The 9,690-nt window shown below is 33.3% G+C and overlaps 1 long non-coding RNA gene across 1 annotated transcript; it reads left to right on the forward strand.

The window, feature by feature from the left end:
* On the forward strand, positions 1,552-5,104 carry LOC110266007. Its single transcript, XR_002352821.1, has 2 exons — positions 1,552-1,657; positions 4,834-5,104. It is a non-coding gene; the product is annotated as an uncharacterized LOC110266007 (long non-coding RNA).

Genomic DNA, 9,690 nt, shown 5'->3' on the forward strand with positions numbered 1-9,690 from the left:
TTGTAGAGAAACTTGACCTGTTGGGGTTGATGTTGTGCGTAGTATTTGAAGGATTATGTGTTCAACGATGGGTTTAAAATTTAAAAACTTATTTTTATTTTTATAATTATAAATTTAATATAATATATTTTTAAATTATTGGTATTAAATGCTAATTTTATAATCTTAGAAAATAACTACTCTAACTACTCTCTTAAAAGCTTAAAAAAAAATCATTGCAAGTTATATATAAATTTTGAATATTAATTTTTTTATTATTGTGTTTCAATCTTTAATGTTTTTTTTTTTTGCAATTTAAATTAAATGTGATATAAATTTTGCTATTTCTGAAATTCCAATTTTTCACTCATCACAATATCGCAATTGCTCCACTGCACTTTCGCCAACTGCCAAAATTGACCGAATTGGACGATAACTTAATCCTTGATTGCTTCCCATTCTTATTCGAAGGTTTGATTTTTTATTTCGCTGTCTATTTGAGCTTAGATCTTATCCAAAATTATGATTTTTTTATTGCTTTGTTTGTGATTTTGATTATAATATCATCGTGTAATGCTTTTGCGTTTTTGCCATTCTTGCAGGGATTATATAATGGCAACCACTGCTTGTTTCATCATTGTTAGCAGAAATGATATTCCTATTTAAGAAGCTGAAGTTGGAGTAGCTGCTAAAGTATGATTTTTTCCTCTCTTTTTTTTTATGCTAAAGTTTAAGAATTTATTTATTTATTTTTATGGTTAGAATTTAGATATTTGTCCTTCAAACTATAGAAGTGGTTTTCATATGATTCAAGAGGTTCATTGATGGTTGAAAATGCTATAGAGGAATTTAATTTACATAATAGTTTGTTTTAAAGAATTAATGTACAGACTTATTTGAATAATTGAATCTAGTGCATTACTTTAGTTTGTGTCATTTTGGAAAGAAGGGAATATTGTTCTTCCAAAATATTCATCGTTTGTGATCCTGTGCTACTCTATGACAGAAAGAGGATGCCGCTCAGCTGCATCAGTTTATCCTGCATGCTGCTCTCGATATTGTTCAGGACTTAGCATGGACTACCAGCGCTATGTGAGTTACAAGTTGATACAGAATCCAATTTTAAATAAAAAATTTGATCTTATGATTATCCTTTTTTGGTTGTGCACTGCTTTTATTTGTAATGTTCTTTTACTCAGCAGCGTATTTCTTAACATTCTTGATATAGATACTTAAAATCGGTAGATAGGTTTAATGATCTGGTGGTCTCTGTATGTCACAGCTGGTCATATCCTTTATTGAGAATTATTTTATATTTGAGATAAAAATTATATTGCTCCTCTGATAAAAAAAATTGCTGTTCTTTTTTTATGTTCATACGATGAAGTATTGGGGAACTTAACTTTTAGAACTAACTATTTTCCTAGTGTGTATGGCTATACATTCTCTCTACTCTGAACTCCCTTACCTGATCTGGCTGGGGAACAAAATGGAAGAGCCAATGCACAATAGTGAAGAACTTTATAAACTTAATTACGTAAACTCTTTAAGGGATTTATGTTTTCTCTAATATTTTCCTTGACGCATCATACATACCTGGTTTATGTTGCTTCATGACGCTCGTAATGATGATGGCATTAAGAGCTTCTTCCAAGAGGTACACGAACTTTACATAAAGGTAATCTATAATGATGATTAGGACCATTAAGAGTGATCATCCTACTAGTATCAGTATTAGCTTTCATTGTTCACAAAATCACAAGTCGAGAAAAATACCAACAAGCTCTGATACCAGTATGAAAGAGCCTAGCAGCGGAAACGACACAAATGTCCAACACAAGAACAATATGAAAACACTCACAACACAATATGGCAGCAACTATAACAAGCAAATATAGCAAGTAAAGCAATAATAAGAACACACCGAGATTTTAACGTGAAAAACTCCCTCAATGTGAGAGGTAAAAACCACGAGTCGTCCAGACCAATGAAATAGCTCCACTATAATCAAATGAGATACAAGAGAGTCTCAAATAAAGCACAAAAATGTGCATATAACCAGCCAAAATATCAAAGCACCAATGCTCACAAATGAAAAGCAAGAAGATGAAATATACCCAAAAAATAGAGCTGCTGTCGAAGCTAATTTCTCCCTCTGTAGGCCTCCAATTAAAATCTCCACCGTCCAGAATGAAGAATAAGATATGAAGAATTTACAGTTCAAATTTCACGTCGATCCAACGGTGAAAGAATGAGAAACTGCCGTTCCAAGATTGCTGCTCTGTGTAAAAACGGGAAACCTAATTTATCTCTTGCGAAGCCAATTTCTCTCACTGAAAATCTTCAATCAACATCTTCACTGACCAGAATGAAGAACAAGATGATAGAAACACACAGTTTAAATTTTAAGACGATCCAACGGTGAACAAATGAGAAACTGCCATTTGAAATTTACTGCTTTGGGCAAAAACGAGAATTCTATTTTTCCCCTTCTCTTTCTCTCTTTGGTGGCTACTCTCTTTCTCTCAAATGACCTCCAAAATCTGAATTAGAATTGTTACACTAGGGTGCAAGAATACACCCCCAAAATATTGGACTTGGGCCTCACAAAAGAGAGAAAAAAACCCAACAAAATCATAGAATCTTTCCTTGTTTTATTTGTTAATTAGTTTGATAATGTCAAAACCCTCTCAGTCATGTTCTTATTCTGTAAAAATTGCATCTCTCGAAATGTGAACATGAAACAGTTTTTGTTCTTGTTATGAATAAAAGAGTAAAAGTTACATTTGTATTAAATTGGTGAAATTCAATATAAATCATTGCAGATTCCTTCACAGTAAATGAATAAACTTAATGTTGCAGTTTTTCTTTCTGGATTTATTGATGTTTTTTCCAAACAGTGTTTCAATATTTCATTGCAATAGACCCTATACTCTTATTTCCTTTACATACTTTGCAAATTACTTTGCATTGGAAGAGTGGATTTTCATAGATGTTGACAAATGAATTTTTGCCGGTATAGAAATTATCAAATGATCAATCGTAGTATAGTCTAAACCGACGCAAAATCCTTCATCAAACAAATCTACAATCTATATCCGAGAGTACTATTCTCCCGAGTCGTTCTCCCTTGGAATTGCCAAAGTGTGCATCTTATTGGTTTAGTAAGCCTTGTTGGAATTCTTTGAGGGTTTTTTTGCAAAGTAATGAGGGACAAACAATCAATTATCAAAAGACTTGGCTTAGGGTTGGCATTAGAAATTCTATCCTTATAGTCTATCCAATGTTGACGACAATTAGGCCTTGCTTCATTTAGTTATCCCCTAGGTATAGAGGGAAGTCAAATGAGAGCAATCAACTTGAGTCACAAGTCCTAGCTTCACCTTATGGGAATCTAGCTTTAGTGCACTCCAAGCCAACTAGCAATCCCTAATTCCAAATCAACTATTGAGACAACTATTCAACTTCTTCCAAGGACCAAACCCTATGCCAAGTGTGAAAATTCTACTCCATAACTAGTGTTGTCATTTTATCAAACATGTGATGAGCAAGAAGGCAAGTCATAGTGAAATGAGAGGGAAAGTCAAATTGAAAGTATTGCAACACAAAGATCTAACAACAAATCTCAAAGAGTAGCAATGAAAATCCAAAATAGAGATGAAATCCAAAATCACAAAGTTGAATTCTAGATCTATGAGAATTGATCAATTGTATCTACTACTTGAAATTGGAGAAGAAAATCTATGACATGAACAAAGTGGAGTGAGAATTGCAATGGATCTCACCAAAAAGTCATTGAAAATTCAGAAATTAGATGAGGATGAACCCTAGTGAAGCTTGGAATCTCCCTCTTCTTCTCCCAAAAAGTGTAACTCACTCTCCTCTCTCCCTAAAATATCTAGATCTAGAAAATGAACTAACTAAGTGTCCTTAACCCTTGTTCCTTTGGTCTTCTTGAGCTTTTCCCGCCAAGGTGTTTCTCCAAGAGTGGGATCCTTAACTGCCTCCACGCCTAAGTCACGTGACTTCTTAAAAAATCATATTCGCAAATCGGCGCGCACGCGCCGTTGAGACGTCTTGTAATGTGCGCGAAGGCGTGATGTACGCGTGCGCGCCCATGAAGATCCTGGCTTAGCCGCTTCTCAAGCCGGCTCTTGGCTTTGGCTCCACGTTGCCCTATCCGCGCGGGCGCGCAAGGTGCGCGCACGCGCCCATGCGGAGATTTCCAAAGCTTAATCCTCATGCTTCCTTCCTTTGTACCCGCCTTCCTTCTCTCTTTCGGTCCATTCCTACTCTATATCCTGAAACCACTTAACACACAAGTCACGGCATCGAATGGCATCAAGAGGAGATTAAGAATGTATCCATTTTAGTGCGAAATAAGCATGTTTTCATTCATGAGGCGAAACTAGGAAAGGAATGCAAAATCTTGTATTTTCATATAGAAGGTGTGTGGAATCATTGATAAAACCCCTGAAATCATCACAAGATAAATCCTCAAATTGGGGTTTGTCAGATGTTTGCCAAATTCCATTTCTATCTTTCTCTAGTACAAGTGCTTTGTGCAGGAATCAGCATCCTGATAAATAAGTTTAGTTGTTTGGTTTTCATCCAGAGAAATTATTCTTATACCCATTGTTCCTGGAATACTAAGTCGACATACTCCCCTTCAACATTGGATTGGATGTGGATGTTACTATGGTGTCTAAGAAAGAATGGGTCCTGATAACACAACTGAACTTGGAAGTTGCTAACTGTCCTTTTGATTCAATGTTGAAGATGAATATGCTGATATTTGATATTTTTTCCCCTCGAAGCTAAACTCGTCATATTTTATGAATTATCGAATTGCAGACACTTCTTAATCCCCTGTACTTGCCTGGCTCCCGGATCACATCATCACATTTTGACACGAAAGTCCGAGCTCTTGCCCGAAAATATTTGTAGAGTCCACCAGCTAGCTCATAAGCATTGAGTCTGGATCTGACCCCTACCTTGTTCAATTCTCTTTGTTATCCCCTACAAGATTTGGCAGAAAGGTTAGATTTGGTGTTTGCCTGGAATGTTTGTGTACACAAGTCATTAGCGGAAGATGGCTATGTTTGTTGACAAAAGCTGTTGGATCGCTAGTGCTACAATTTGTAATACGACTAAATTCCCATTTTGATCCCTAAGATTCACGCGATTACCCATTTTGGTCCCCGAAATTCAAAATTACCTATACTAGTCCTCCAGATTCAAGTCTGAGCACCAATGTGGTCCCTCAACTCTTTCCGGCGATGACTAGACAAACGGAATGCACCCTTGTTGCCACGCTCGATGATGAGTAAACGACTTCGTTTACCCTTGGCACTCAAACAAGTTAGAAATGTCGTCGCTTTGTATATGAAGAGAGAAGAAACGATGTAGGCCCAAAATAAAGTATTCTTTTTCTTCTTTACCTCTACTATTCTTCATTTCTGACTTGTACTTTATGATCGAATACTTGTTTTTAAGTGGTAAATTATTATATTTTGTTACATTGATTTCAAAATTATTGTCTATTTTAGATGAATATTAAGTTATTTTTTAATTATGTTTCAAATTAAACATTTTTTCTTTTTTCTCCTCTTCTGCTTGGTTTTTTTCCCCTTGTTTCTCCTTTTTGTTTTTTTTTTGTTACATAGCTGTTTTTTTTTTTGGAGTTTTCTTTTTCTTTGTCACCTCCTTTCTTTCTTTCTTTCCTTCTTCTCTTCTTTTTCTTCCTTATATTTTTTCTCTCCTTTCTTTCTTCTCAACATGTTCTTCTTTCTTTCTTCATTTTTTTTAAACTTTATCTTAATTATCTCATTTTCTCCCTAAAATTATAAAAAATATAAAGGTTAACTTTAAAATTAAATTTACAAATTATTAATGTATACCAATTAAAAATTATTTAGTATGAATAATTTTGAACTATTTTTAGTTTATTGTATAAATATCATTTCAATTAAATAATTAAACGTAACTGCAAATTGAATTGAGATAATCCAATATAGATTAATCTTTTCTAAAGTAAAAAAAAAAAGTAAAATAATAAATATCTGATTACCTTTAAATCAAAATAATAAAACTCATATTATAAAAATTATAAACTCGATAGTTATTTAAGACTCAATTCTTCTCATGTTATCAATTTTTTTAAATTTGACAAATAATTAATTAGCGTTAAGATGTAATTATTTTTATATTTCTATTTATTAATTTAAATTTTTAAAAAAATAATTTTATGACATAATATTAAAATTTTTATGACTTAAAGATCTAAAATTTAATCTTTATTGATTTAAAAAATATTCAGCGTAAAACATTAGAAAAATAATTATTTATAACCATTTATATATTCCATCGAATCAGCGTATCAAATTTTGTATTCTCTATTCATTTTTGCACACATAATTTGTGTATACAGATGACGAAATATTATACACCTGAATAATTATATTCTGCATTCTTTACATCTTCATATTAAAATAAATTAGAAAATTACATACTAATTAACGAGGCGTTTAACTAAGAAAATAATTTTGTCAGAATAACATAACAATAAAAATAAACCGTCAATCAATAATAATAACAATAAATGGTATATAATGGTGTGATATTACATTTAATGGTGTAAGATTACTCATTTTTCGTTTGATAGTTATGTGCTGGCCAAATTTTAATGGAAAAGTATGAGGAGACAATAGCCTTATTGTACAATGTGTACAATGGGTTTAATTGTAATTAAAATTAAATTATAGGTAGTTATTTAATTTTGAATTCTTTCTAATTTGAAATTTGAATTAAATTAGGATTATCCTAAGTCATAGAATCAAAACAACAAACCCCTCTCTCAATCCGCCATTACTTCCTTTCTCTCCATCGCTTCTTCTCTAACCAACCCTTATCTCTCTTCTTCGTTTTCTCAACCCAGATCACCCCAACCATCACCCCCAGCCAACCAACCACCGTCGCCCACCCTATCTCTCTTCTCTTTCTTTCCTCTTTCTCCCATTTCTCCCTGCCTTGTTCGCTGCCCCACGCCCCTGTTCGCGCCTGCCAGCTCCGGCGAGCAACACCCCGATGCAATCCAACAGCGGCTAAGTTCTGTGCCGCTGCGACACCATCACTGCCCCCGTTCTTCTTTCTCTCCTTCATCAACGCAGGTTCCATCCCTTTTCTTGTTCCCGGTTCTTTCTATTTTATTTATTTCATTGCTTTTAATTCTGGTTCCTGCATATAGATTAGGCTTAGGACTAGTTAATATCTGTTGCTAGATTGAATGTGTTTGCTGGCTGAATTTTATGGGTTGATTGCTGCTTCCATTAAACTCAATGCTCTGTTTACACATGATGCACACCATATGCTCGATGAAATGCTTAAATGAAATCTGTATGTTTAATTCTTATGTATGGCCAGTATTTGACTTAAATTCTATTTTCATGAAGCATTATAATTTACAATTGTGCAGTTTCATGTGATTTCTAATGATGTTTGAGCTTGAATTTTGTTATGCACTTGTTTGTGATTTTTTATCAAAACACCAATTTGGTTAAAAAATTCAGATGTTATCAATTGTTTGGTATATTTTTAAGAAGTGCATACCATGTTTTATTGAGTGATTTGAATGAAATGGTTTATTCATGTTGGTTTTGAACATAAATGATCACATGCATCATCACTCATTCTTTGAAGTTTTTGAGCAATTAAAATTAGATTTCATCAAAATTATTGCTTTTTGAACAAAGAGCTGTGTGTATGTGATTATTTTGTACTCTTTGACATGAATAAGTGGGCTTCTTTATTATTGTCTTGATTATTTTCTTTGTGCTAATTTTGATTAACCCTTGCAAATTCAATACACAATTGCAATAACTAAGCTTTCCAGCCTCAATTCACATACACATGAACACGTAGCAAACCATGATGTCGTCGAGGGTGAGAAATCTAATATAGTGAGCAACGTTCGTTGAATGTACTGATAATGAATGGTTATTTTCATGTGAATTAGATGTTCATACTCAATCCAAGTGGCGTATTTATTTTTATGTTTAATGCTTACCCAAATGCATCATAAAAATTCATGATTCAACCAAATTTATGAAGGTTTTATGTTCATGGTATGCTTTTATGTATGAGAAATTTGTATGTGTTAATTAAGCATGGCATATTAATGTGACGTTGGATGAAACTAGGTCTTCCTTGGATTAACTTTTATTGGTATATGAATTTATATGATTTAATGTAAATTGTATGTATAAGCATGAGATTGTTGAATATGAAAAACAGCGAATGTTATTATCATTATTAAGATTTAATTTGATAATGAAAATTAAATAGCCAAGAGTTAGTTATCAACGGATGGACGACTTAATATGCTTCCTGCATGTTTAGTTTGGAATATACATATGATCACACATAATAAACACTAAATGAATAAAAAGAACAACTCTAGTCACCATTGACTCTGAAACCGATGTCTGGACTATGTGCTTGGTAGTTGTATCTACTGCATGTTCATGTATGTGATGTATAGTGACATTGTTTGTGCTGGTTAGTGAAGTTTCTTTTTTGGTCTACGAGCTTGGTAGAATGATTGACTTGATTTGTTTTTTATGGTTGCATTGTTTGTGCTGGTTAGTGAGGTTTCAAACAAATGATATATACTAAGGATTTATCTTATTATTTTTTTTTTGGAATTGTAGGCCATGTAACTATCGGATGTTATTGAGGTTGGAAGTGAAGAGATGGATCTTGGTTACGAGGTTTGGACTCTAGAGGTCGGTGCTCATGTTGGCCGCAATGAGCCCCACCAATTTAATGGGTTCATGCTTTTGTTAAACTCATTCGACAATAGTTAGTTTCTGTTGGACATGACTTTAAGTACGTAATTCATGTATTAGATACTATAGACGAAAATGATTATCTGGTCTGGAAAGAATGGGTTTATTTTAAAAAAAATTTGGATGTTCGTTTCTAAATATTAATGATGTTCACCATTATTGTATCCATCCAGATGGTTAATTTATTAGACAAGACGGATGTTCATTCTGATTATATGATCTCACTTATTAATTACACGATTATTGCTACTTACAAATGTTTGATGTTCATTTTTACATATAACTGGATGTTCAGATCGTGGTCACTATAGCGTCTATTCAGGACGCTTCATGAAATCTTGGCTTAATGTCAAAATTCAAGAACTCAATGCTTAACAAATTCAAGTCATTTGACTTTGGAAAAGTAAACATAAATCTCTAGATAAAGACATGATGTTCGTTATAGTAAGAAACTAGATGGTTATTTTCACAGAAAAAATGGATGTTCACTTTCGCTATAACATATGTTCAGAATACTTCATGGAAACTCGAATCAAGTTTAAATTTCAAGAACTCAAAGCTTAACAATTTCAAGTCGTTCCACTTTGGAAAACTAAAGATAAATCCCTGAATAAAGACATAGTTAGACGGATGTTCGTTTTAACTAGAATAAAGATGGTTCCTTTCACAGAGAAAATGGATGTTCACTTTCATGCATTTTTTAAAATGTCATGCCTGAGTGAATGAAGACCAACATATTCACAAAATTACAAAAGGTAAAAGAGGGTCCACAATGCTAAGAATCCTCCCGATTTTCATGTCAACCATAATGCTAAATTGTTGCCTAGCTCAACTTTCCACCTTCTCAATCCAACAATCATCCACC

The sequence above is a fragment of the Arachis ipaensis genome, chromosome B08 (genome assembly GCF_000816755.2).
Source record: "Arachis ipaensis cultivar K30076 chromosome B08, Araip1.1, whole genome shotgun sequence".
Lineage (NCBI taxonomy): Eukaryota > Viridiplantae > Streptophyta > Magnoliopsida > Fabales > Fabaceae > Arachis > Arachis ipaensis.